Source organism: Aedes aegypti, chromosome 1 (genome assembly GCF_002204515.2).
Source record: "Aedes aegypti strain LVP_AGWG chromosome 1, AaegL5.0 Primary Assembly, whole genome shotgun sequence".
NCBI classification, from domain to species: domain Eukaryota; kingdom Metazoa; phylum Arthropoda; class Insecta; order Diptera; family Culicidae; genus Aedes; species Aedes aegypti.
The window spans coordinates 25,550,760-25,576,019 of record NC_035107.1 but is presented as its reverse complement, the minus strand read 5'-3'; the positions used below and the strand labels follow the sequence as shown (position 1 = coordinate 25,576,019).

Here is a 25,260-nt window from a genome sequence, read left to right as displayed (position 1 = left end):
GCTTTTCTTAGAAGCTGAGAAAGCTTCTCTCAGAAGCTGAGAAAACTTTTCTCAGAAGCTGAGAAAGCTTCTCTCAGAACCTGAGAATGCTTCTCTCAGAAGCTGAGAAAGCATCTCTCAGAAGCTGAGAAATCTTCTCCAAGAACCTGATGAAGCTTTTCTCAGAAGCTGAGAAAGCTTTTCTCAGAAGCTGAGAAATCTTCTCCCAGAAGCTGATGAAGCTTTTCTCAGAAGCTGAGAAAGCTTCTCTCAGAAGCCGATAAAGCTTCTCCCAGAAGCTGAGAAAGCTTCTCCCAGCTATCCTAAGAAATTCTGAGAGGATTCCGAAAATGGAATCCTGAGAGGATTCCGAACAGGAATTTTGAAAGCATTCCGAACAGGAATCCCAAGAGGATTCCGAATAGGAATCCTAAGAGGACTTCAAACCGAAATCCTGAAAGGATCCCGAATAAGATTTCTGAGAGAATTTTGAATAGGATTCCTGAGAGGATTCCAAACAGGATTCTTGAGACGATTCCGAATTGAAATCTTGAGAGGATTTCGAAAAAAAACAAATGTGACAATAATGCCAGTAAAGATACTGTGAAAAAATAATATATTGTTATATGAAGAACATTTAAACATTAATCTGAATAAGCCTCCCAGTTTTTAATTGAAAATCAGATCAAATGGCCTGCGGACAAATTCCCCGCTAAAAGTTCAATTACTAAATTGACGGTATTTATTATCTTTAATAAATCCAGTTTACGATCGATCGTCGAATGTTGCTCTAAGCGCACTCTCATTTTTTTTTTTGTTGTTTCTTATTTCCCAGGACCACCGCTTCGATTTGATTTCATCCGACTGATTTACTTGTCATGCCCTCCGGCACTCAATCCGTGCCCCAATTTATCGAAATCCAATTGAGCTCCCCCTCGCACCGCGCTGTATGTGAGTGTGTGTGTGTGTGTCATCATCATCAAAAGATATCGAGTTCGCGCGCCCTCTCAACTCCGCCCCCGGGACCGGATTGTTGATTGATGGCCAATTTCCAGCTCATAGTTCCTATAATTTATGCAAAGGGTCACACAGAGCTCCGACCGAATGATCGGATCGGTGGTCTCGAGTCGACAGGTGACCTTTCCGATTCTGTTTTCTTGAAAATCGAAAATGCTCAGTATGCGTCACGCCACGCCACGCTACTGGGCTTTTTCGCCGAAATTGATCTGTATCTTCATTATGTGGTCAAAAGGGATGGTCAATTATCGATCGATTGTTCGACAAGTGATGATATGATCGACGAAAATCGATCTCGATCGGCACACGCGGTGACTTCTATTGATTGCCAACCGAACAACATGAAGTAACTTGTGATCGACTATTCATCGATCGATCAATCGAGAAAAATCGAGCATCCCTACGCACCCGTCAAAGATCATCGTGAAAATTTTTACGTCACTCACTCTCTCGGTTGACCTTTTCCCACAGCGTGCAGTGCATTCCTATGCTGCTGTCAGGTTTGGAAAAGGTTATCGGCGGAAAATTGGCAAATATTCCTTTGTGGGCCGAGACTCTTGCTACTGGTGGCTGCAGTTCCACCCGTGTGCGTGTATGATGGCGCAGTAAAAAACCACAAATCATGAACATTGACCTCGAAAAGCCATCAACGCCAACCTCGGCGGCGATTGCGATCGATCGTGAAGTGTAGACGTCTAATGTTGACCTCCTCGAGTGTCGACAACTATGTTGCAGCGTAGGAAAACTGCGTCTTTTCGATGGTTTTGAAGCTGCTTGCCATAGAGGCTGATTTCGTTCGACGTCACTATGGGCGGTTTCTATACAATCTGACGGTCAAAAATATTTTAGGCGTCACGTGTCATGAAAATTGTTTGCACAACTTGGGACATAAAATACGAACTTTTATTTAATTTAAGTTTCCTAATCTAGATTTTTGGGTAAGTTTTTGAAAAGCGTACAAAGATTGTATAAAATATTAATATATTAGCAGTATACAGTCAACTCTCCCTAACTCGATATTGAAGGGACCATCGCGTTAGGGAGGTATCGAACTACAGAACACAAAACCAGTGCAACTGCGATCCAAGGGACCATCGATTTAGCCATGAAAACCAACTTTTACTATGGTTCTCTAACTCGATATCGAGATACGGAATATCGAGTAAGGGAAAGTTAACTGTATTTCATTCAATAAATACCTTGTGTTTACAGAAAATCTTGCTCCTAATAACATTCTACGGAAATCTTAATTCACAATGGAATTATGACCAAGAAAAACTTTTCAGACCTAGTATTTTTTGATTTTTGACCACTTTATCGTCCGTAGTGAACGTTTGAAACGATTTTTTTCGAATCGGAACTCGTTTTCGGATTCCTAAGCGAACAGCCATCGCGAGGGTTCCGGTTTTCCTACCAAAGTTCGTTTGTGGACAAATTTAGAGCTCTGCTCGCGCATGTCATGGCCATGCATTGCGCATTGGTCATTGATATCGGGAAACGGAGCCCGCCTTTGGGTTGCAACAGTTTCCGACGAGGAGGGTGTTAATGAGTAATGTATGGTAGTGGATAGTTTTACTTCCCATCGAAGGCCAGTTCATTGCAATGATTTGCATTTGATCTGTTGGGATACGTATTGATGAAGCAGGTTTAAGCTAAGTAAGTTTTTCCTTCACTTAAAAAAATGTGATACATGCAGAAGGTGTTTTAGAGTGTTAAGCTGCGATCTGGTTATCCTTAATAAATTACTCTTCTAATAACTATAAATCAAGATTAATCGAAAGACAAGCTCACAGTGTACTCTGTGCTTCATCTTCAGCGTCGTTTTTGAATGGTTCCTATCAGACAAACAGCATCCAACGAATGACAAATTCAAATACAGTGCTACTAGCCTGAGACGAGTTCATGTTAGGGCCAACAATCTTACTTCCCTACCGAGGTATCTATATCCTCAAGGATCATAATTGATCATGTCGAGTATGGGAGTCGTACACAAACGTGAAAGGCTCTCAAACCAGTCTTTAGCTCTAAAACCAGTCTTGTTCCCAAAATCAGAGCGAAATAAATACTGCGATTCTATAATTTCTGATCGTAGAAGTATTTGAATTGATGATATTTCTCATGGTTAACTGGTTTCAGTTCCCTGAAGATTTCTGATTGGAAATCTTCTATTTCCTAACATAGAATAAAGTTTTTCATTTGAAATCGTTGCAGATACAAGTTAACAATCCAGAATCAATGCTATCAAGGTTGGCGTTAGAAATGTGTATTAGATTCTTATAACAAGTAAATTTAGGATTTGGCATTGTACAGAACAGAACTCTAGAAGGATTGTTGAAATCTGTTGTAAGCTTTCTCTCAGAATCCTAAAATTATTTGTATGCAAAATCGTTTTCGACGTCTTCTCGAGATTCCTGTTTGAAAGCATCACAGAAGTCAAGTTTTAAATCTTCCTAGACCTCCTGGATGGAATACACTCTGGACTCTTGCATGGGTTTTTTTCCAAGAATTCTGAAAAGCTGTCGAACAGGATTAAGGTTCCTGTTCAGCAGCATCTCAGCACTCTTCAAAAATACTCCTCATCAAATCTTATCCGGCTCCATGTTAAAAATCGTAACTGAATTTTTTACCAAGGAAATTGTCAAGATGCTTTTCAGAGTCATTTCCTAAATAATCTCAGGATATATTAATAAATTTTTGTTTGAAAAACACATGTGTGACTCTTGTTCGAAATCCTTGCCAAACTCCGGTTCAAGATACCGATACCGATAATTTGATATGTACATCAGCAAATGCGCTTAGTGTTGACGGAGTAGAAATTGGTTTGTGGCTGCTAAGTCGAGGATGGAATAGCAACTGGTGAGCTCGTTTCATTTAGTTTTTCAAACTTTACAGTAGCTAAGAGGGCTTCTAACAAAAATCGAGAGATCTTCTTTCGAAAACAAAGAAAGATTCTTCCAGAAGCTGAGAAACCTTTTTGCCGAAGCGGTGAAAGCTTCTCTCAGAAATTGAGAAAGCTTCTCTAGAAGCTGAGAAAGCATCTCTCAGCTGAAAAACATCTCTCACAATGAGAAAGCTTCTCCAGAAGCTGAGAAAGCTTCTCTCAGAAGCTGAGAAAGCTTCTCCAGAAGCTGAGAAAGCTTCTCCAGAAGCTGAGAAAGCTTCTCCAGAAGCTGAAAAGCTTCTCTCAGAAGCTGAGAAAGCTTCTCTAGAAGCTGAAAAGCTTCTCACAGAAGCTGAGAAAGCTTCCTCAGAAGCTGAGAAAGCTTCTCTCAGAAGCTGAGAAAGCTTCTCTCAGAAGCTGAGAAAGCTTCTCTCAGAAGCTGAGAAAGCTTCTCCAGAAGCTGAGAAAGCTTCTCTCAGAAGCTGAGAAAGCTTCTCTCAGAAGCTGAGAAAGCTTCCTAGAAGCTGAGAAAGCTTCTCTCAGAAGCTGAAAAGCTTCTCAGAAGCTGAGAAAGCTTCTCCAGAAGCTGAGAAAGCTTCTCCAGAAGCTGAGAAAGCTTCTCTCAGAAGCTGAGAAAGCTTCTCCAGAAGCTGAGAAAGCTTCTCCAGAAGCTGAGAAAGCTTCTCCAGAAGCTGAGAAAGCTTTCTCAGAAGCTGAGAAAGCTTCCCAGAAGCTGAGAAAGCTTCTCTCAGAAGCTGAGAAAGCTTCTCAGAAGCTGAGAAAGCTTCTCTCAGAAGCTGAGAAAGCTTCTCTCAGAAGCTGAGAAAGCTTCTCTCAGAAGCTGAGAAAGCTTCCAGAAGCTGAGAAAGCTTCTCTCAGAAGCTGAGAAAGCTTCTCTCAGAAGCTGAGAAAGCTTCTCCAGAAGCTGAGAAAGCTTCCTCAGAAGCTGAGAAAGCTTCTCTCAAAGCTGAGAAAGCTTCTCCAGAAGCTGAGAAAGCTTCTCTCAGAAGCTGAGAAAGCTTCTCTGAAGCTGAGAAAGCTTCTCCAGAAGCTGAGAAAGCTTCTCTCAGAAGCTGAGAAAGCTTCTCTGAAGCTGAGAAAGCTTCTCCAGAAGCTGAGAAAGCTTTCTCAGAAGCTGAGAAAGCTTCTCTCAGAAGCTGAGAAAGCTTCTCTCAGAAGCTGAGAAAGCTTCTCTCAGAAGCTGAGAAAGCTTCTCCAGAAGCTGAGAAAGCTTCTCCAGAAGCTGAGAAAGCTTCTCTCAGAAGCTGAGAAAGCTTCTCTCAGAAGCTGAGAAAGCTTCTCTCAGAAGCTGAGAAAGCTTCTCTCAGAAGCTGAGAAAGCTTCTCTCAGAAGCTGAGAAAGCTTCTCTCAGAAGCTGAGAAAGCTTCTCCAGAAGCTGAGAAAGCTTCTCCAGAAGCTGAGAAAGCTTCTCCAGAAGCTGAGAAAGCTTCTCCAGAAGCTGAGAAAGCTTCTCCAGAAGCTGAGAAAGCTTCTCTCAGAAGCTGAGAAAGCTTCTCCAGAAGCTGAGAAAGCTTCTCTCAGAAGCTGAGAAAGCTTCTCTCAGAAGCTGAGAAAGCTTCTCTCAGAAGCTGAGAAAGCTTCTCTCAGAAGCTGAGAAAGCTTCTCTCAGAAGCTGAGAAAGCTTCTCCAGAAGCTGAGAAAGCTTCTCCAGAAGCTGAGAAAGCTTCTCTCAGAAGCTGAGAAAGCTTCTCTCAGAAGCTGAGAAAGCTTCTCTCAGAAGCTGAGAAAGCTTCTCTCAGAAGCTGAGAAAGCTTCTCTCAGAAGCTGAGAAAGCTTCTCTCAGAAGCTGAGAAAGCTTCTCTCAGAAGCTGAGAAAGCTTCTCTCAGAAGCTGAGAAAGCTTCTCCAGAAGCTGAGAAAGCTTCTCTCAGAAGCTGAGAAAGCTTCTCAGAAGCTGAGAAAGCTTCTCTCAGAAGCTGAAAAGCTTCCCAGAAGCTGAGAAAGCTTCTCCAGAAGCTGAGAAAGCTTCTCTCAGAAGCTGAGAAAGCTTCTCTCAGAAGCTGAGAAAGCTTCTCCAGAAGCTGAGAAAGCTTCTCTCAGAAGCTGAGAAAGCTTCTCTCAGAAGCTGAGAAAGCTTCTCTCAGAAGCTGAGAAAGCTTCCTAGAAGCTGAGAAAGCTTCTCTCAGAAGCTGAGAAGCTTCTCCAGAAGCTGAGAAAGCTTCTCCAGAAGCTGAGAAAGCTTCTCCAGAAGCTGAGAAAGCTTCTCTCAGAAGCTGAGAAAGCTTCTCTGAAGCTGAGAAAGCTTCTCCAGAAGCTGAGAAAGCTTCTCCAGAAGCTGAGAAAGCTTCTCCAGAAGCTGAGAAAGCTTCTCCAGAAGCTGAGAAAGCTTCTCTCAGAAGCTGAGAAAGCTTCTCTCAGAAGCTGAGAAAGCTTCTCCAGAAGCTGAGAAAGCTTTCTCAGAAGCTGAGAAAGCTTCTCCAGAAGCTGAGAAAGCTTCTCTCAGAAGCTGAGAAAGCTTCTCTCAGAAGCTGAAAGCTTCTCTCAGAAGCTGAGAAAGCTTTCTCAGAAGCTGAGAAAGCTTCTCTCAGAAGCTGAGAAAGCTTCTCTCAGAAGCTGAGAAAGCTTCTCTCAGAAGCTGAGAAAGCTTCTCTCAGAAGCTGAAAAGCTTCTCCAGAAGCTGAGAAAGCTTCCTCAGAAGCTGAGAAAGCTTCTCTCAGAAGCTGAGAAAGCTTCTCTCAGAAGCTGAGAAAGCTTCTCTCAGAAGCTGAGAAAGCTTCTCTCAGAAGCTGAAAAGCTTCTCTCAGAAGCTGAGAAAGCTTCTCTCAGAAGCTGAGAAAGCTTCTCTCAGAAGCTGAGAAAGCTTTCTCAGAAGCTGAGAAAGCTTCTCTCAGAAGCTGAGAAAGCTTTCTCAGAAGCTGAGAAAGCTTCTCTCAGAAGCTGAGAAAGCTTCTCCAGAAGCTGAGAAAGCTTTCTCAGAAGCTGAGAAAGCTCTCAGAAGCTGAGAAAGCTTCTCTCAGAAGCTGAGAAAGCTTCTCTCAGAAGCTGAGAAAGCTTTCTCAGAAGCTGAGAAAGCTTCTCTCAGAAGCTGAGAAAGCTTCTCTCAGAAGCTGAGAAAGCTTGTTCAGAAGCTGAGAAAGCTTCTCCAGAAGCTGAGAAAGCTTCTCTCAGAAGCTGAGAAAGCTTCTTCAGAAGCTGAGAAAGCTTCTCCAGAAGCTGAGAAAGCTTCTCTCAAAGCTGGAAGCTTTCTCAGAACTGGAGCTTCTCTCAGAAGCTGAGAAAGCTTCTCTCAGAAGCTGAGAAAGCTTCTCCAGAAGCTGAGAAAGCTTCCTCAGAAGCTGAGAAAGCTTCCCAGAAGCTGAGAAAGCTTCTCTCAGAAGCTGAGAAAGCTTCTCTCAGAAGCTGAGAAAGCTTCTCTCAGAAGCTGAGAAAGCTTCTCTCAGAAGCTGAGAAAGCTTCTCTCAGAAGCTGAGAAAGCTTCTCTCAGAAGCTGAGAAAGCTTTCTCAGAAGCTGAGAAAGCTTTCCAGAAGCTGAGAAAGCTTTCTCAGAAGCTGAGAAAGCTTTCCAGAAGCTGAGAAAGTCTTCCAGAAGCTGAGAAAGCTTTCTCAGAAGCTGAGAAAGCTTCTCCAGAAGCTGAAAAGCTTCTCTCAGAAGCTGAGAAAGCTTCTCTCAGAAGCTGAGAAAGCTTTCTCAGAAGCTGAGAAAGCTTCTCTCAGAAGCTGAGAAAGCTTCTCTCAGAAGCTGAGAAAGCTTCTCAGAAGCTGAGAAAGCTTCTCTCAGAAGCTGAGAAAGCTTTCTCAGAAGCTGAGAGCTTCTCTCAGAAGCTGAGAAAGCTTCTCTCAGAAGCTGAGAAAGCTTCTCCAGAAGCTGAGAAAGCTTCTCTCAGAAGCTGAGAAAGCTTCTCTCAGAAGCTGAGAAAGCTTCTCTCAGAAGCTGAGAAAGCTTCTCTCAGAAGCTGAGAAAGCTTCTCTCAGAAGCTGAGAAAGCTTCTCTCAGAAGCTGAGAAAGCTTCTCTCAGAAGCTGAGAAAGCTTCTCTCAGAAGCTGAGAAAGCTTTCTCAGAAGCTGAGAAAGCTTTCTCAGAAGCTGAGAAAGCTTTCTCAGAAGCTGAGAAAGCTTCTCTCAGAAGCTGAGAAAGCTTCTCTCAGAAGCTGAAAAGCTTTTCAGAAGCTGAGAAAGCTCTCAGAAGCTGAGAAAGCTTCTCTCAGAAGCTGAGAAAGCTTCTCTCAGAAGCTGAGAAAGCTTCTTCAGAAGCTGAGAAAGCTTCTCTCAGAAGCTGAGAAAGCTTCTCTCAGAAGCTGAGAAAGCTTCTCTCAGAAGCTGAGAAAGCTTCTCAGAAGCTGAGAAAGCTTTCTCAGAAGCTGAGAGCTTCTCTCAGAAGCTGAGAAAGCTTCTCTCAGAAGCTGAGAAAGCTTCTCTCAGAAGCTGAGAAAGCTTCTCCAGAAGCTGAGAAAGCTTCCCAGAAGCTGAGAAGCTTCTCTCAGAAGCTGAGAAAGCTTCTCTCAGAAGCTGAGAAAGCTTCTCTCAGAAGCTGAAAGCTTCTCTCAGAAGCTGAGAAAGCTTTCTCAGAAGCTGAGAAAGCTTCTCTCAGAAGCTGAGAAAGCTTCTCTCAGAAGCTGAGAAAGCTTCTCTAGAAGCTGAGAAAGCTTCTCTCAGAAGCTGAGAAAGCTTCTCCAGAAGCTGAGAAAGCTTCTCTCAGAAGCTGAAAAGCTTCTCTCAGAAGCTGAGAAAGCTTCTCTCAGAAGCTGAGAAAGCTTCTCTCAGAAGCTGAGAAAGCTTCTCTCAGAAGCTGAGAAAGCTTTCTCAGAAGCTGAGAAAGCTTTCTCAGAAGCTGAGAAAGCTTTCTCAGAAGCTGAGAAAGCTTCTCTCAGAAGCTGAGAAAGCTTTCTCAGAAGCTGAGAAAGCTTCTCCAGAAGCTGAGAAAGCTTCTCTCAGAAGCTGAGAAAGCTTCTCTCAGAAGCTGAGAAAGCTTTCTCAGAAGCTGAGAAAGCTTCTCTCAGAAGCTGAGAAAGCTTCTCTCAGAAGCTGAGAAAGCTTCTCTCAGAAGCTGAGAAAGCTTCTCTCAGAAGCTGAGAAAGCTTCTCTCAGAAGCTGAGAAAGCTTCTCTCAGAAGCTGAGAAAGCTTCTCAGAAGCTGAGAAAGCTTTCTCAGAAGCTGAGAAAGCTTCTCTCAGAAGCTGAGAAAGCTTCTCTCAGAAGCTGAGAAAGCTTCTCTCAGAAGCTGAGAAAGCTTCTCCAGAAGCTGAGAAAGCTTCTCTCAGAAGCTGAGAAAGCTTCTCTCAGAAGCTGAGAAAGCTTCTCTCAGAAGCTGAGAAAGCTTTCTCAGAAGCTGAGAAAGCTTCTCTCAGAAGCTGAGAAAGCTTCTCTCAGAAGCTGAGAAAGCTTTCTCAGAAGCTGAGAAAGCTTCTTCAGAAGCTGAGAAAGCTTCTCTCAGAAGCTGAGAAAGCTTCTTCAGAAGCTGAGAAAGCTTCTCTCAGAAGCTGAGAAAGCTTCCTCAGAAGCTGAGAAAGCTTTCTCAGAAGCTAAGGAGCTTCTCTCAGAAGCTGAGAAAGCTTCTCTCAGAAGCTGAGAAAGCTTCTCTCAGAAGCTGAGAAAGCTTCTTCAGAAGCTGAGAAAGCTTCTCTCAGAAGCTGAGAAAGCTTCTCTCAGAAGCTGAGAAAGCTTCTCTCAGAAGCTGAGAAAGCTTCTCTCAGAAGCTGAGAAAGCTTCTCTCAGAAGCTGAGAAAGCTTCTCTCAGAAGCTGAGAAAGCTTCTCCAGAAGCTGAGAAAGCTTCTCTCAGAAGCTGAGAGCTTTCTCAGAAGCTGAGAAAGCTTCTCTCAGAAGCTGAAAAGCTTCTCCAGAAGCTGAAAAGCTTCTCCAAAGCTGAGAAAGCTTCTCTCAGAAGCTGAGAAAGCTTCTCTCAGAAGCTGAGAAAGCTTCTCTCAGAAGCTGAGAAAGCTTCTTCAGAAGCTGAGAAAGCTTCTCTCAGAAGCTGAGAAAGCTTCTCTCAGAAGCTGAGAAAGCTTCTCTCAGAAGCTGAGAAAGCTTCTCTCAGAAGCTGAGAAAGCTTTCTCAGAAGCTGAGAAAGCTTCTCTCAGAAGCTGAGAAAGCTTCTCTCAGAAGCTGAGAAAGCTTCTCTCAGAAGCTGAGAAGCTTCTCTCAGAAGCTGAGAAAGCTTCTCTCAGAAGCTGAGAAAGCTTCTCTCAGAAGCTGAGAAAGCTTCTCTCAGAAGCTGAGAAAGCTTCTCTCAGAAGCTGAGAAAGCTTCTCTCAGAAGCTGAGAAAGCTTCTCTCAGAAGCTGAGAAAGCTTCTCTCAGAAGCTGAGAAAGCTTCTCTCAGAAGCTGAGAAAGCTTCTCTCAGAAGCTGAGAAAGCTTCTCTCAGAAGCTGAGAAAGCTTCTCTCAGAAGCTGAGAAAGCTTCTCTCAGAAGCTGAGAAAGCTTCTCTCAGAAGCTGAGAAAGCTTCTCTCAGAAGCTGAGAAAGCTTCTCTCAGAAGCTGAGAAAGCTTTCTCAGAAAAGCTGAAAAGCTTCTCAACTTCTGAGAGAAGCTTTCTCAGCTGAGAGAAGCTCTCTCAGCTTCTGAGAGAAGCTTTCTCAGCTTCTGGGTGAAGCTTTCTCAGCTTCTGGGATAAGCATTTTCAGCTTCTGGGAGAAGCTTTCTCAGCTTCTCGGAGAAGCTTTCTCGTCTACTGGGTGAAGCTTTCTCAGCTTCTGAGAGAAGTTTTCTCTGCTTCTTGGAGAAGCTTTCTCAGCTTCTGGGAGAACCTTTCTCAGCTTCTGGAGAAGCTTTCTCAGTTTCTGGAAGAAGCTTTCTCAGCTTCTGAAAGAAATTTTCTCAGCCTCTGGGAAAACCTTTCTCAACTTCTGAGAGAAGCTTTCTCAGCTTCTGAGAGAAGCTTTCTCAGCTTCTGAGAGAAGCTTTCTCAGATTCTGAGAGAAGCTTTCTCAGCTTCTGAGAGAAGCTTTCTCAGCTTCTGAGAGAAGCTTTTTCAGCTTCTGAGAGAAGCTTTCTCAGCTTCTGAGAGAAGCTTTCTCAGCATATGAGAGAAGCTTTCTCAGCATATGAGAGAAGCTTTCTCAGCTTCTGAGAGAAGCTTTCTCAGCTTCTGAGGGAAGCTTTCTCAGCTTCTGAGGGAAGCTTTCTCAGCTTCTGAGAGAAACTTTCTCAGCTTCTGAGAGAAGCTTTCTCGGCTTCTGAGAGAAGCTTTCTCAGCTTTTGGGAGAAGCTTTTTCACCTTCTGGAGAAGCTTTCTCAGATTCTGAGACAAGATTTCTCAGCTTATAGAGAGAAGCTTTCTCAGGTTCTGAGAGAAGTTTGCTCAGCTTCTGAGAGAAGCTTTCTCAGCTTCTGAGAGAAGGTTTCTCAGCTTCTGAGAGAAGCTTTCTCAGCTTCTGAGAGAAGCTTTCTCAGCTTCTGAGAGAAGCTTTCTCAGCTTCTGAGAGAAGCTTTCTCAACTTCTGAGAGAAGCTTTCTCAGCTTTTGAGAGAAGCTTTCTCAGGTTCTTGAAGAAGCTTTCTCAGCTTCTAACATAAGCTTTCTCAGCTTCTGAGAGAAGCTTTGTCAGCTTCTGAGAGAAGCTTTCTCAGCTTCTGAGAAAAGCGTTCTCAGCTTCTGAGAGACGCTTTCTCAGCTTCCGAGAGAGCTTTTTCAGCTTCTTGTAGTAGCTTTCTCGACTTCTTGGAGAAGCTTTTTCAGCTTCTGGAAGATACTTTCTCAGCTTCTGGAAAAAGATTTCTCAGCTTCTGAGAAAAACTTTCTCAGCTTCTGGAAAAAGCTTTTTCAGCTTCTGAGAGAAGCTTTCTCAGCTTCTGCGAGAAGCTTTCTCAGCTTCTGAGAGAAGCTTTCTCAGCTTTTGGGAAAAGCTTTCTCGTCTACTGGGTAAAGCTTTCTCAGCTTCTAAGAGAAGCTTTCTCAGTTTCTGAGAGAAGGTTTCTCAGTTTCTGAGAGAAGCTTTCTCAGTTTCTGAGAGAACCTTTCTCAGCTTCTGAGAGAAGCTTTCTCAGCTTCTGAGAGAAGCTTTCTCAGCTTCTGAGAGAAGCTTTCTCAGCTTTTTCCAGAAGCTGAGAAAGTTTTTCTCAGAAGCTGAGAAATATTTTTCCAGAAGCTGAGAAAGTATCTTCCAGAAGCTGAAAAAACTTCTCCAAGAAGCAGAGAAAGCTACTACAAGAAGCTGAAAAAGCTTCTCTCGGAAGCTGACAAAGCTTCTCTCAGAAGCTGAGAAAGCTTATCCCAGAAGCTGAGAAAGCTTCTTCAAGAACCTGAGAAAGCTTCTCTCAAAAGCTGAGAAAGCTTCTCCCAGAAGCTGAGAAAGCTTCTCCCAGAAGCTGAGAAAGGTTCTCTCAGAAACTGAAAGCTTCTCTCAGAAACTGAGAAAGCATCTCTCAGAAGCTGAGAAAGCTTCTCCCAGAAGCTGAGAAAGCTTCTCGCAGAAGCTGAGAAAGCTTCTCCCAGAAGCTGAAAAAACTTCTCACAGAAGCATTAAACGCTTCTCTAAAAACTTAGCAAGCTTCTTCCCGAAGCTGAGAAAGCTTCTCTCAGAAGCTGAGAAAACTTCTCCCAGAAGCTAAACATTACATATAATTTGCAATTGGATTAGATGGACAAATTGCTGTGAAGATTTGCGAAAAAGTTACACGTCTTCTCAGTGAGAATCGAACTCACGACTCCCCGATCTCTAGTTGGGGCGCGTTAACCACTACGCCATGAGAGGACTCATGAACGCAGAAGTTAACCTGAATTCGATTTCAGCTCAATAATCACGTGGTCCTCTTTCGCAAAGTGCACCTCTTTCGGAAGAATTAGATGCCCATCCAAACACAACGCTTTCTATATATATCCAATGCCTAGCCCGAGAGCGCATTGTTTTTTAGATATAGGAATAGCACACTACACTAGCCAGCAACTGCGCTGGCTGAGGTTTCTATTGTGTGGGCTTCCAATGAATTTCTACCTAGAACTTCTTAGAACGTCTGTTCCGAATCCTCAGAGGATTATTTCAGGAGCTCTTCTCAGATTTTTCTCAAAATCATATTTTAAATATTTTCGACTATTTATTTCGGTAAGTTAAACTCTCAGAATACGTGCTAAATATCCTTAGAATTGCAACTCTTCAGAAATTCACGCTCATAACCCTCAAAGGGTTTATGGTAGGCATTATCTCAACACTCCTGTTCCAATGATCTCCAGATTTCAGTTTTCAGTTGCCTAAATACTGTTGTAAGGTTCTAATCCCAAATAAATAAAACCTTAAATGCTGTTCTAGTGTTTTATGTGCTGTGAAAAATTTTCAGTACAATGTTGTCGAAAATTCTTGAACATTCCGTTAAATAGCTGTTGTAGTGCTCTTAAATTTTTGACCTAGAGCTCAATGAAACATTTCGGTGAAACATTACAAAATGTAACTGACAGACAGATAATTTTGGAATTTTATATGTATGATTTCAACTAGCAACCTTTTCATGATTGCTGAACAAAATTTGTGCTACAATTTTGTCCGGGATGCTCTTTGGATTTGTATTCGGCATCCTTCCATGATGACTGCAACAAATTGTTGCATCCATGTTTTCATACAGGATTTCTTTTCATAATTTCCACACGATCTCTGCTCACTGAAACCGCAGGCACATTTAATGCTCAAAATCCTTCAAGGACCTTGTCAGAACCCTCTCGGGAAGCTTTTCATCGTTCATAGGAGATTTCGGATTGCACTTTTGAATCTGCACAGATTTTTTTTAGCATTAATGTTTGATTTGGATAAGGAATCTTCTCATAGACTCTGTTCAAACTTGTCTCCAGACCTTAGTTAGGAATCCTATCAGAATCTATGGCCTCACATCACTTCAGGATTCCTTCTCGGCTATAATTATCCCAAAATTTTGATCTCAGAATTATTGTTGATCTCTGTATTTTAGATCGGAATCTTTTCAAGGTTTCTGCCCGGAATATTCTCTACAACTAAATAGGTAAAACTGATAGAATTTTGACGCTCAGCTGTAAAGGACAAACCTACAGTAGGTAATAATCTGCTGGAAACTGTTGATTCTAATTGAAGCTTGATTCACCGGTGGGCATACCAATTGACTGCACAGAAGCTGAATGCAGAATGTACACTGATTTTGGATCTGATGCGACTTTGCCTCTTTGCACTCTCTAATGCTATCAGTAGATCGAAGAACACTTGTGCATTCAGAGGGGTCCAATGTTCATTGTCGGTTTCAGGGCGTCTGACTGAGTGATGTTTGTACCGATTTTGGTTTGTTAGGTAAAATGTTTTTGGAACGAGCTCACCATTTTTTACGCTTTGGCACTAGAATCTTTTTCTCATTTTTGATGGCAAACATCAGCCCTTCGATTTGCAGTTGTTCACATACTACGATCCTGTAGAAACCATTCAACGTTTCAGAGTTCTCTTCTTTCCGTTCCACAGATTACAAATCTAACGTTTTAAAACGAGGATGCCGTTATCACTTTGCAGTCTTCCAACATGTCTTCCAGTACTTTTCCATGGCAGTTTTTCTTATTTTGTTACCCTGTCCACACTAACGATTCTTCGTTATTCCTTGAGACGCACATCCCCCCTTCATTCACTGTGCGTTTGCCAACAATCCCCTTCCCATAAGTCACCGATTTGGATTCCACTTGGCAACAGCATCGCTGCTGCTTCGATTTCACTCGCGGAAGCACGTGTCCCATTTTTTTTTTCTTTGGTTCGGGCAACCGCCGGAATCTGGAACCACACCATTCGGGACCACAATTTGCCGGAGCAGTTAACCGGTCCGACAAGTTCGCGGATTTCTTCTTCGTTTTCTTTCCGCTCCCGCGATTTGAAGATTTGAATTTCGCGCAACGCTTGAAGAAAGTTAGAAGATCTGTGGACACTTTGCATTTTTTTTTCTTCTTTGGAGAGGACAAATTCGGCACGCCAGGTGCGGTCCGGTCAAACCGGTTCCCGCCTCCATCTTCATCGATGCCCGCCACCAATTGACAGCATCTTCCTCTTTCTCTCTTCAACAACATCTTCGAACGGGCGAGCCAAAGTGTCGCTTAAACATGCGCGACGATCGTTTTTTTCGGGGAAAAGTTCTTCTTTTTTCCTGTAAATACCCGAAACGGATGTCAGCCAAGCGGATTATGCTAATCGGGCACCACCTGGCCGCAGTGCGACCGTGAATTTCGGCTGGTTCTCGTCGAATTGTAATAAATTTTTGGTCGGTGATGCGAGATTCATGCAAATCAAGATCCAGTCGCGAAATTTCTGGAACGGTTCTTAGAACTCGATTGTGCGTGACAATTACCTGAAAAAGAGAGGAAAAGAAAAAAGATATCGTTAAAATCTTGAAGTCTCAGCAGGCTATGGGCAACATTTGTAAGGTTCAATGAAACTCGATCCAAGTGCACCGTCCCGTTTTGGTTGGCTATAAAAAAAAGCGAAGCCTACTCCAATCGACTCAACAAACTTCCTGATTTTCGAGGCCAGCAGGTCAGCTCGCATCATCATCATCACCATCGCCAACGTTTACTCGCGAATTCAACCCAAACAACACCCCAATCAGCATGTCTCGTCTGTCATTTCCCGTTTCCCTCGAGCAATAACACAAGTCGAGTACCCCGAAAACATCAACCCACTCGTCACACGCACCCGTCCCCCTTGAGTCGAAGAGTAGTTGAACCATCTCAGCAGGTAAACAACAATCAATCCCCATCAGAGTGCGAAACGTCACGCGCAAAACGGTTCACGGGCAGCCCAATTCCACGTCCAGCAAAAGCCAAGTCTTCAACTTCTTCGTTTGCTGATTACGCGCCGCTGCCGCGCCTGATGCATACCAAAACAACCGCTCGCCGCTCGCCGCTTGCCGCACACAAAGTGCTCATTCCTTTATTTATAGACTTTCTCTTTTCAACATTTTTTTTGTTCGTAGTGCCCCTCTTGCCCCACTCTCCCTCCGTCAGCGTTCGGCCAATTGAGTGAGGTCCGTTGACGCCACCTTCCCCCAGTTGCTCCCCCTAAAAGTTGGCGATCGCAAAATTGCGGACAGCAACTTGTCTGCATGCGAAAATATTTCTGCGAAAAAAAAAATACTGACGAGCCTTGATTTCTGGATTCAGATCAATGGCGTTTCAGATATGTAGATGCACTACAATTGTTTGCTGTTGCTACTGACTCTACTAATGAGAAAGAGTTAAATTCCAAATTCGAATGTTTCCTATTACCCTTGGTACTTTCCAGTAACCAAAAATCAAAATCATTTTCACAAATGGTAACAATTCATGGCAATATTTCAGGTTCATAGTAGTAACATTTGTAAGGTTCCTTTCTAAAACATTCGGAAAATCCAGGAAAAACCGATTTCATTCCTAAATGAGTGTTGGAAACTTTACAGAGAATTTCTAACATGAAACCTAAATAGGAATATCATCAGGATGGCAGGTCACAAATATAATGATGAGACCGTTTCATTTGACTAATTCTAATGACCAATGAGTAATAGCCCTATTAGAAAGAAAAAAAATAAATTTTCTTTCTGATAATTCCATTGAATTAAACTGAAAAAGGTTATTTGGGATCCGTCTGATGTTTTGAATCAGTTTCTACAAGAATTAACACCGAAAAACTAAGAAACCAGGAGTTTAGAGGTGCAATTTTAAAAGAATTCAGATAAGAAAATCTTTATGCAATCTCAAGTGAGAAACCTTGGAAGATTTCAAACAGGTATTCTCAAGTTAATCTGGAAAGAATCCTGAATTCTTATAAGTGAACTTTGGAAATGAATCCCGTGAGGTGCATTCCAAGTAACAATTTTGGTTCAATCATGGATTCCAAAACAAAACCATAACAAAACCCGAAACAACTCTTGGGATGATGCCAAGGAACATTCCGAGCGAAAATTGTGCGATAATTCTGGACAGCATTTGTGAGAGGATTCCGGACAGAAATTATGAGAGGAGTTAGGACCAGAGGATTACAAGATGGAATTCAAAATTGATTACGACCAGGTATTCTAATAAGGTTCCTTAAAGGATTAAGAACAAGAATTCTGATAAGTTTTTTGAAACAGAAATCCTAAGAGAATTTCAAAACAGCTATTTTTATAGGAGTTCAAAATAGATATCATGAGAATGTTCCGAAATTAAAATTTTATGAGGATTCCCAAACACGCGGCAGGATTTTGGAAAGGATTTCAATTAGAAATCTTAAGAGGATTCAGAAAAGGAATCCTAGGAGGATTACGAAGCAAGAAGCTCGAAAGCAAACTGGATTTTGAAACAGGAATCCTTAGAGGATTCAGAGACAGAAATCCTGGGAAAATTCAAGAAAAGCAAATTTTGAGAGCATTCTGCAACATTGAACTTGGAGGCATTACGAAACAAAAATTTTTAAAGGACTTCAAATGGAAATTCTGAGAGAATTATAGATAATAAACTTGAGTATATCTCTCAGGATTCATATTCGGAAGAAGCTTGAAAAAGATTCTCCCATAAGTTAGAAAATACATTTCCCAGAAGCTTTTCCTGAAGCTCTGAAAACCTTTCCCTGGAAAATGCCTCTTAGAGGCATGGTAAGTTCTCACAGGATCTTTGCAACGCTCTACTTAGAATCTTGGAATAGCTTTTTCTAAAAGCTTGGAAAAACTTCTCGCAGAAAGCTTGGATGAACGTCTCCCAGAAGCAAGGAAAAGTTTCTCCCAGAAGCATAGAAAAGCTTCTTCCAGAGGCCCTAGGAAAAAAAACTTTAAATTTCTCCAGAAGTTGGAATTTTCGCAGAAATATTGGAACAATTTTCCCAGAAGTTTGGTAAAACTTTTCTCAAAAAGCTTGGATGAGTGTCTCCCAGAAGCTCTAAAAAGCTTCTCCCAGAAACACAAAATAGCATCTACAGGAAGCTTGGAAAAGCTCCTTCCAAAAACACGTAAAAGTTTTCCCCAGAAGTTTGAAAAGATTTTCTTCAACAGATGGATTGATTTTCATACTTTCTTTAGAAATTAGACAAAGAAGCATGAAAGAGCCTCTCATAGAAGCATGGAAGGGCTTCCCAAAAGAGCTTGGAAGAGCTTCTCAAAGAAGCTTGGAACATTTTCCCACAGAAATTTGGAGAAGCGACCCTATGAAGCTTGGAAAAGCTTCCCAGAGAAGCTTGGAATAACCTCTGAAAATAGTTTGGAAAAGCTTCCAAATGCAGCTTGGAAAAGCTTCTCAAAGAAGCTCAAAAAAGCTTCTCAAAGAAGCTTGTAAAAGCTTCCCAAAGAGTCTTGGAAAATCTTCACAATGAAGCTTGGGAAAGCTCCACAAAGAAACTTGGTAAATATTACAAAAAAAGCTTGAAAAAAATTCCCAAAGAAGCTTGTTAAATCTTTCCAAAACAGCTCGGAAAAGCTTCTTAAAGCAGCTCAAAAAAGCTTCCCAAAGAAGCTTGGAAAAGATTCCCAAAAAAGCTTGGAAAAGCTTTCCAGAGAAGCTTCGAAAAGCTTCCCAAAGAAGGTTGGAAAAGCTTCCAAAAAAGCTTTGAGAAGCTTCCCAAAGACGCTTGGGAAAGCTTTCCAAAGGAGCTTGGAAGAGCTTCACAAAAAAACTTGGAAAGCTTCCCAAAAAAGCTTGGAAAAGCTTCCCAAAGAAGCTATGACAAAATTCCCAAAGAAGATGGATAAGTCTTTCCAGAGAAGCTTAGAAAAGCTTCCCAAAAAACCTTGGAAACGATACTCAAAGAAGCATTAAAGGTGTTCCCAGAAAGCTTGGAAAAGCTTTCCAAATAAGGTTAGAACACCTTCCCAAAAAAGCTTGTAAAAGATTCTTAAAGAAGGATGAAAAGCTTTTCAAGGAAGTTTGGAAAAGCTTCCCAAATAAGATTGAAAAAGCTTCCTAAAGAAACTTGGAAAAGCTTCCCAAAGAAGCTTGGAAGAGCTTTCTAAAGAAGATTGGAAGAGCTTTCCAAAAAAGCTTGGAAGAGCTTTCTAAACAAGCATGGAAAAGCTTACAAAGGAAACTTGGTAAAGCTTTCCAAACAAGCTGGAAATAGCTTTCCAAACAAGCTGGAAATAGCTTTCCAAACAAGCTTGGAAAAGCTTTCCTAAGAAGCTTGGAAAAGCTTTCCTAAGAAGCTTGGAAAAGCTTCCCAAAGAAGCTTGGAAAAACTTCCCAAAGCAGCTTGGAAAAGCTTCCCAAAGAAGCTTGGAAAAGCTTCCCAAAGAAGCTTGGAAAGGTTTCCCAAAAAAGCTTCGAAAAGCTTCCCAAAGAAGCCTGGAAAAGCTTCCCAAAGAGTCTTGGAAAAACTTCACAATGATGCTCGGAAAAGCTTCTCAATAAAGCATGGAAAAGCTTCCCAAAGAAGCTTGGACAAACTTCCCAAAGAAGATGGATAAGTCATTTCAGAGAAGCTTAGAAAAGCTTCTCAAGAACCTTGGGAACGATACTCAAAGAAGCTTTAAAGAGGTTCTCAGAAAGCTTGGAAGAGCTTTCCAAAAAAGATTAGAACAGCTTCCCAAAAAAGCTTGTAAAAGATTCTTAAAGAAGCTTGGGAGAACCTCTCGAAGAAGGTTGAAAAGCTTTTCAAGGGAGCTTGGAAAAACTCACCAAAATGATTAGAGAAGCTTCCCACATAAGATTCTGAAAAAGCTTTCTAGAGAAGCTTGGTAAAACTTACCAAAAAAGCTTGAAAAAGCTTCCTAAAAAAAACTTGGAAAAGCTTCCAAGAGAAGCTTGGAAGAGCTTTCCAAAGAAGATTGGAAGAGCTTTCCAATGATGCTTGAAAAAGCTTTCCAAAGAAGCTGGGAAAAGCTTCCTAAACAAGCATGGAAAAGCATATCAAGGAAACTTGGTAAAGTTTTCCAAAGAAGCTTGAAATAACTTTCCAAACAAGCTTGGAAAAACTTCCTAAAGAAGCTTGGAAAAGCTTCGCTAAGATGCTTGGAAAAACTTCCCTAAGAAGCAAGGAAAAGCTTCCCAAAGAAGCTCGGAACAGGTTCCCTAAGAAGTCTGGAAAAGCTTCCCAATGAAGCTTTGAAAACCCCAAAAAGTTTGAAAATCTTCCCAAAAAAGCTAGGAAGAGCTTCCGAAAGTAGCTTAAAAGAGTTTCCCAAAGAAACTAGGAAAAGCTTCCAAAAAGACTCGGAAAAGCTTCAAAAAACAGCCTGTAAAAGCTTCCTAAAGAAGCTTGGAAAAGCTTCCCAAAAAAGCTTGGAAAAGCTTCCCAAAGAAGCTTGGAAAAGCTTCCCAAATACCTTGGAAAAACTTCCCGAAGGAGCTTGGAAGAGCCTCCCAAAGAACCTTAAAAAAACTTCCCAAAGAAGCTTGGAAAAGCTTCCCAAAGAACCTTTAAAAAGCTTCCCAAAGAACCTTTGAAAAGCTTCCCAAAGAACCTTTGAAAAGCTTCCCAAAGAAGCTTGGAATAGCTTTCCAAAGAAGCTTTGAAAAGCTTCCCAAAGAACCTTTGAAAAGCTTCCCAAAGAAGCTTGGAATAGCTTTCCAAAGAAGCTTGGAAAAGCTTCCCAAAGAAACTAGGAAAAGCTTCAAAAAGAAGCTTGGAAAAGCTACCCAAAGAATTTGGAAATCTTCCCAACGAAGCTTGGAAAAGCTTCCCAAAGAAGCTTGGAAAAATTTCCCAAATAAGCTTGGAAAAGTTTCCCAAAGAAGCTTGGAAAAGCTGCCCAAAGAAGTTTGGAAAAGCTTCCCCAAGAAGCATAGAAAAGCTTCCTACAGAAGCTTGGAAGAGCTTCCCACAGAAGCTTGGAAAAGCTTCCCAAATACCTAGGAAAAACTTCCCGTAGGAGCTTGGAAGAGCCTCCCAAAGAACCTTAAAAAAACTTCCCAAAGAAGCTTGGAAAAGCTTTCCAAAGAACCTTTGAAAAGCTTCCCAAAGAACCTTTGAAAAGCTTCCCAAAGAAGCTTGGAATAGCTTTCCAAAGAAGCTTGGATAAGCTTCCCAAAGAAACTAGGAAAAGCTTCCCAAAAAAGCTTGGAAAAGCTTCCCAAAGAAGCTTGGAAAAGCTACCCAAAGAGTTTGGAAATCTTCCCAAAGAAGCTTGTAAAAGCTTCCCAAAGAAGCTTGAAAAATTCCCAAAGAAGCTTGGAAAAGCTTCCCAAAGAAACTAGGAAAAGCTTCCCTAAGAAGCTTGGAAAAGCTACCCAAAGAAACTAGGAAAAGCTTCCCAAAAAAGCTTGGAAAAGCTTCCCAAAGAAGCTTGGAAAAGCTACCCAAAGAGTTTGGAAATCTTCCCAAAGAAGCTTGTAAAAGCTTCCCAAAGAAGCTTGGAAAAATTTCCCAAACAAGCTTGGAAAAGCTGCCCAAGAAGTTTGGAAAAGCTTCCCCAAGAAGCATAGAAAAGCTTTCCATAGAACCTTTGAAAAGCTTCCCAAAGAACCTTTGAAAAGCTTCCCAAAGAAGCTTGGAATAGCTTTCCAAAGAAGCTTGGAAAAGCTTCCCAAAGAAACTAGGAAAAGCTTCCCAAAAAAGCTTGGAAAAGCTTCCCAAAGAAGCTTGGAAAAGCTACCCAAAGAGTTTGGAAATCTTCCCAAATAAGCTTGGAAAAGTTTCCCAAAGAAGCTTGGAAAAGCTGCCCAAAAAAGTTTGGAAAAGCTTCCCCAAGAAGCATAGAAAAGCTTCCTTCAGAAGCTTGGAAGAGATTCCCACAGAAGCTTGGAAAAACTTCCCAAAGAAGCTTGTAAAAGATTCCCAAAGAAGCTTGGAAAAGCTTCCCAAAGAAGCTTGGAAAAGCTTCCCAAAGAAGCTTGGAAAAGCTTCCTAAACAAGCATGGAAAAGCATATCAAGGAAACTTGGTAAAGTTTTCCAAAGAAGCTTGAAATAACTTTCCAAACAAGCTTGGAAAAACTTCCTAAAGAAGCTTGGAAAAGCTTCGCTAAGAAGCTTGGAAAAGCTACCCAAAGAAGCTTGGAAAAGCTACCCAAGGAGTTTGGAAATCTTCCCAAAGAAGCTTGTAAAGCTTCCCAAAGAAGCTTGGAAAAATTTCCCAAACAAGCTTGGAAAAGCTGCCCAAAAAGTTTGGAAAAGCTTCCCCAAGAAGCATAGAAAAGCTTTCCATAGAACCTTTGAAAAGCTTCCCAAAGAACCTTTGAAAAGCTTCCCAAAGAAGCTTGGAATAGCTTTCCAAAGAAGCTTGGATAAGCTTCCCAAAGAAACTAGGAAAAGCTTCCCAAAAAAGCTTGGAAAAGCTTCCCAAAGAAGCTTGGAAAAGCTACCCAAAGAGTTTGGAAATCTTCCCAAATAAGCTTGGAAAAGTTTCCCAAAGAAGCTTGGAAAAGCTGCCCAAAAAAGTTTGGAAAAGCTTCCCCAAGAAGCATAGAAAAGCTTCCTTCAGAAGCTTGGAAGAGATTCCCACAGAAGCTTGGAAAAACTACCCAAAGAAGCTTGGAAAAGCTTCCCAAAGAAGCTTGGAAAAGCTTCCCAAAGAAGCTTGGAAAAGCTTCCTAAACAAGCATGGAAAAGCATATCAAGGAAACTTGGTAAAGTTTTCCAAAGAAGCTTGAAATAACTTTCCAAACAAGCTTGGAAAAACTTCCTAAAGAAGCTTGGAAAAGCTTCGCTAAGAAGCTTGGAAAAGCTACCCAAAGAAGCTTGGAAAAGCTGGCCCAAGAAGTTTGGAAAAGCTTCCCCAAGAAGCATAGAAAAGCTTCCTACAGAAGCTTGGAAGAGCTTCCCAAAGAAGCTTGGAAATGTTTCCCAAAGAAGCTTGGAAAAGCTTCCCAAAGAAGCTTGTAAAAGCTTCCCAAATACCTTGGAAAAACTTCCCGAAGGAGCTTGGAAGAGCCTCCCAAAGAACCTTAAAAAAAACTTCCCAAAGAAGCTTGGAAAAGCTTTCCAAAGAACCTTTGAAAAGCTTCCCAAAGAACCTTTGAAAAGCTTCCCAAAGAAGCTTGGAATAGGTTTCCAAAAAAGCTTGGATAAGCTTACCAAAGAAACTAGGAAAAGCTTCCCAAAAAAGCTTGGAAAAGCTTCCCAAAGAAGCTTGGAAAAGCTACCCAAAAAAGTTTGGAAAAGCTTCCCCAAGAAGCATAGAAAAGCTTCCTACAGAAGCTTGGAAGAGATTCCCACAGAAGCTTGGAAAAACTTCCCAAAGAAGCTTGTAAAGATTCCCAAAGAAGCTTGGAAAAGCTTCCCAAAGAAGCTTGGAAAGGCTTCCCAAAAAAGCTTGGAAAAGCTTCCCAAAAAAGCTTGTAAAAGCTTCCCAAATACCTTGGAAAAACTTCCCGAAGGAGCTTGGAAGAGCCTCCCAAAGAACCTTAAACAAACTTCCCAAAGAAGCTTGGAAAAGCTGCCCAAGAAGTTTGGAAAAGTTTCCCAAAGAAGCTTGGAAAAGCTTCCCAAAGAAGCTTGGAAAAGCTTCCCAAAGAAGCTTGGAAAAACTTCCCAAAGAAGCTTGGAAAAGTTTCCCAAAGAAGCTTGGAAAAGCTTCCCAAAAAAGCTTGAAAAAGCTTCCCAAATACCTTGGAAAAACTTCCCGAAGGAGCTTGGAAGAGCCTCCCAAAGAACCTTAAAAAAAACTTCCCAAAGAAGCTTGGAAAAGCTTCCCAAAGAAGCTAGGAAAAGCTTCCCAAAGAAGCTTGGAAAAATTTCCCAAAGAAGCTTGGAAAAATTTCCCAAATAAGCTTGGAAAAGTTTCCCAAAGAAGCTTGGAAAAGCTGCCCAAAGAAGTTTGGAAAAGCTTCCCAAAGAAGCTTTAAAAAGCTTCCTACAGAAGCTTGGAAAAGTTTCCCACAGAAACCTGGAAAAACTTCCCAACGAAGCTTGGAAAAGCTTCCCAAAGAAGCTTGAAAAAACTTTCCGACGAAGCTTGGAAAAGCTTCCCAAAGAAGCTTGTAAAAGCATCCCAAAGAAGCTTGGAAAAGCTTCCCAAAGAAACTTGAAAAGCTTCTTAAAGCAGCTTGGAAATCTTCCCAAAGAAGCTTGAAAAAACTTCCAGAAGGAGCTAGGAAAAGCTACCCAAAGAAGCTTGAAAAGCTTCTTAAAGCAGCTTGGAAATCTTCCCAAAGAAGCTTGGAAAAGCTTTCCAAAGAAACTTGAAAAAATTTCCCAAATAAGCTTGGAAAAGTTTCCCAAAGAAGCTTGGAAAAGCTGCCCAAAGAAGTTTGGAAAAGCTTCCCAAAGAAGCTTTAAAAAGCTTCCTACAGAAGCTTGGAAAAGTTTCCCACAGAAACCTGGAAAACTTCCCAACGAAGCTTGGAAAAGCTTCCCAAAGAAGCTTGAAAAAACTTTCCGACGAAGCTTGGAAAAGCTTCCCAAAGAAGCTTGTAAAAGCATCCCAAAGAAGCTTGGAAAAGCTTCCCAAAGAAACTTGAAAAGCTTCTTAAAGCAGCTTGGAAATCTTCCCAAAGAAGCTTGAAAAAACTTCCCGAAGGAGCTAGGAAAAGCTACCCAAAGAAGCTTGAAAAGCTTCTTAAAGCAGCTTGGAAATCTTCCCAAAGAAGCTTGAAAAAGCTTCCCAAAGAAGCTTGGAAAAGCTTTCCAAAGAAGCTTGAAAAAGCTTTCCAGAGAAGCTTGGAAAAGTTTCCCAAAGAAGCTTGGAAAAGTTTCCCGAAGAAGCTTGGAAAAGCTTCCTAAAGAAACTTAAAAAGGCTTCCCAAAAAAGCTTGAAACAGCTCATGAAAGTAACTTGGAATAAGCTTCCAAAAGAAGCTTGGAAAAGGAGAGAAAGCTTCTCCTAAACGCTGGAACGCTTCTTTCAAAAGAATTCTTCAGAGAAGTTATTCGTAAATGAGTTTTTCATCTTCTAAAAAAAAATGAATAGGGTGGCCCTCGTTTAAGATGAAATTTGTGGCTGCGATCTTCTGAAAACTTTTAGAAAATGTTATTTTGAACATCTTTATCGAATACACTTTTGATCTAACTCTTCATTTGAGCTAAGTAAATTGATTATGAAAGTTTTAACTTAGGGTGGAGCCGAAAAATCAGTTATTTTGGTCTTACTTCGTTATTTTCAGATTTACGTGAATGTGGTCTACAGAAGAGTTGCAGAGGAAGTAATGATACACATTTTTGCTGAGCATCGCAAGTTTGTAATTCTTCGGATTTTGAAGTTATAAGCAAATTTAAGTGAAAATCTATGAAATCTTTAGATGCCCACAACTCATGGAGTTGGTTCGATAAAATGTTTCTTTTAGTGGCATTCGAAAGACCATACAATAGGCAACTTTTGCTGCAAAAATTGTGAGAACTTATTTTTTTTTAAATTGTGAAAAGTCGCTATAAACATACACTTAAAAACTCGAAATTCGCCTGTAACTCACAAGATTTTAGAGTTAGCGGCGTACTGCCTTCAGCAAAGTTGTAGACTTTAACTAGATCTACGAATAACTCCGAAGACATCGAACGTCTAAAATCGAAAACATTTTTCTGCTAAATGGTCTATTTGGACCATTGTGCACTGCTAATGAGGAATGGGAACAGTCTTTAGTGACAGGGTACAGTACTAGAAAGAACGATAAGCAGTCAAAAGAAGAA

General features: G+C 41.5%; 1 protein-coding gene across 3 annotated transcripts in view; it reads right to left on the bottom strand.

Moving 5' to 3' along the window:
* Window positions 1-25,260, bottom strand: part of LOC5574208 (decaprenyl-diphosphate synthase subunit 1) — a 328,976-nt gene that overhangs the window by 164,733 nt on the left and 138,983 nt on the right. The gene's annotated exons all lie outside the window — the stretch shown is intronic.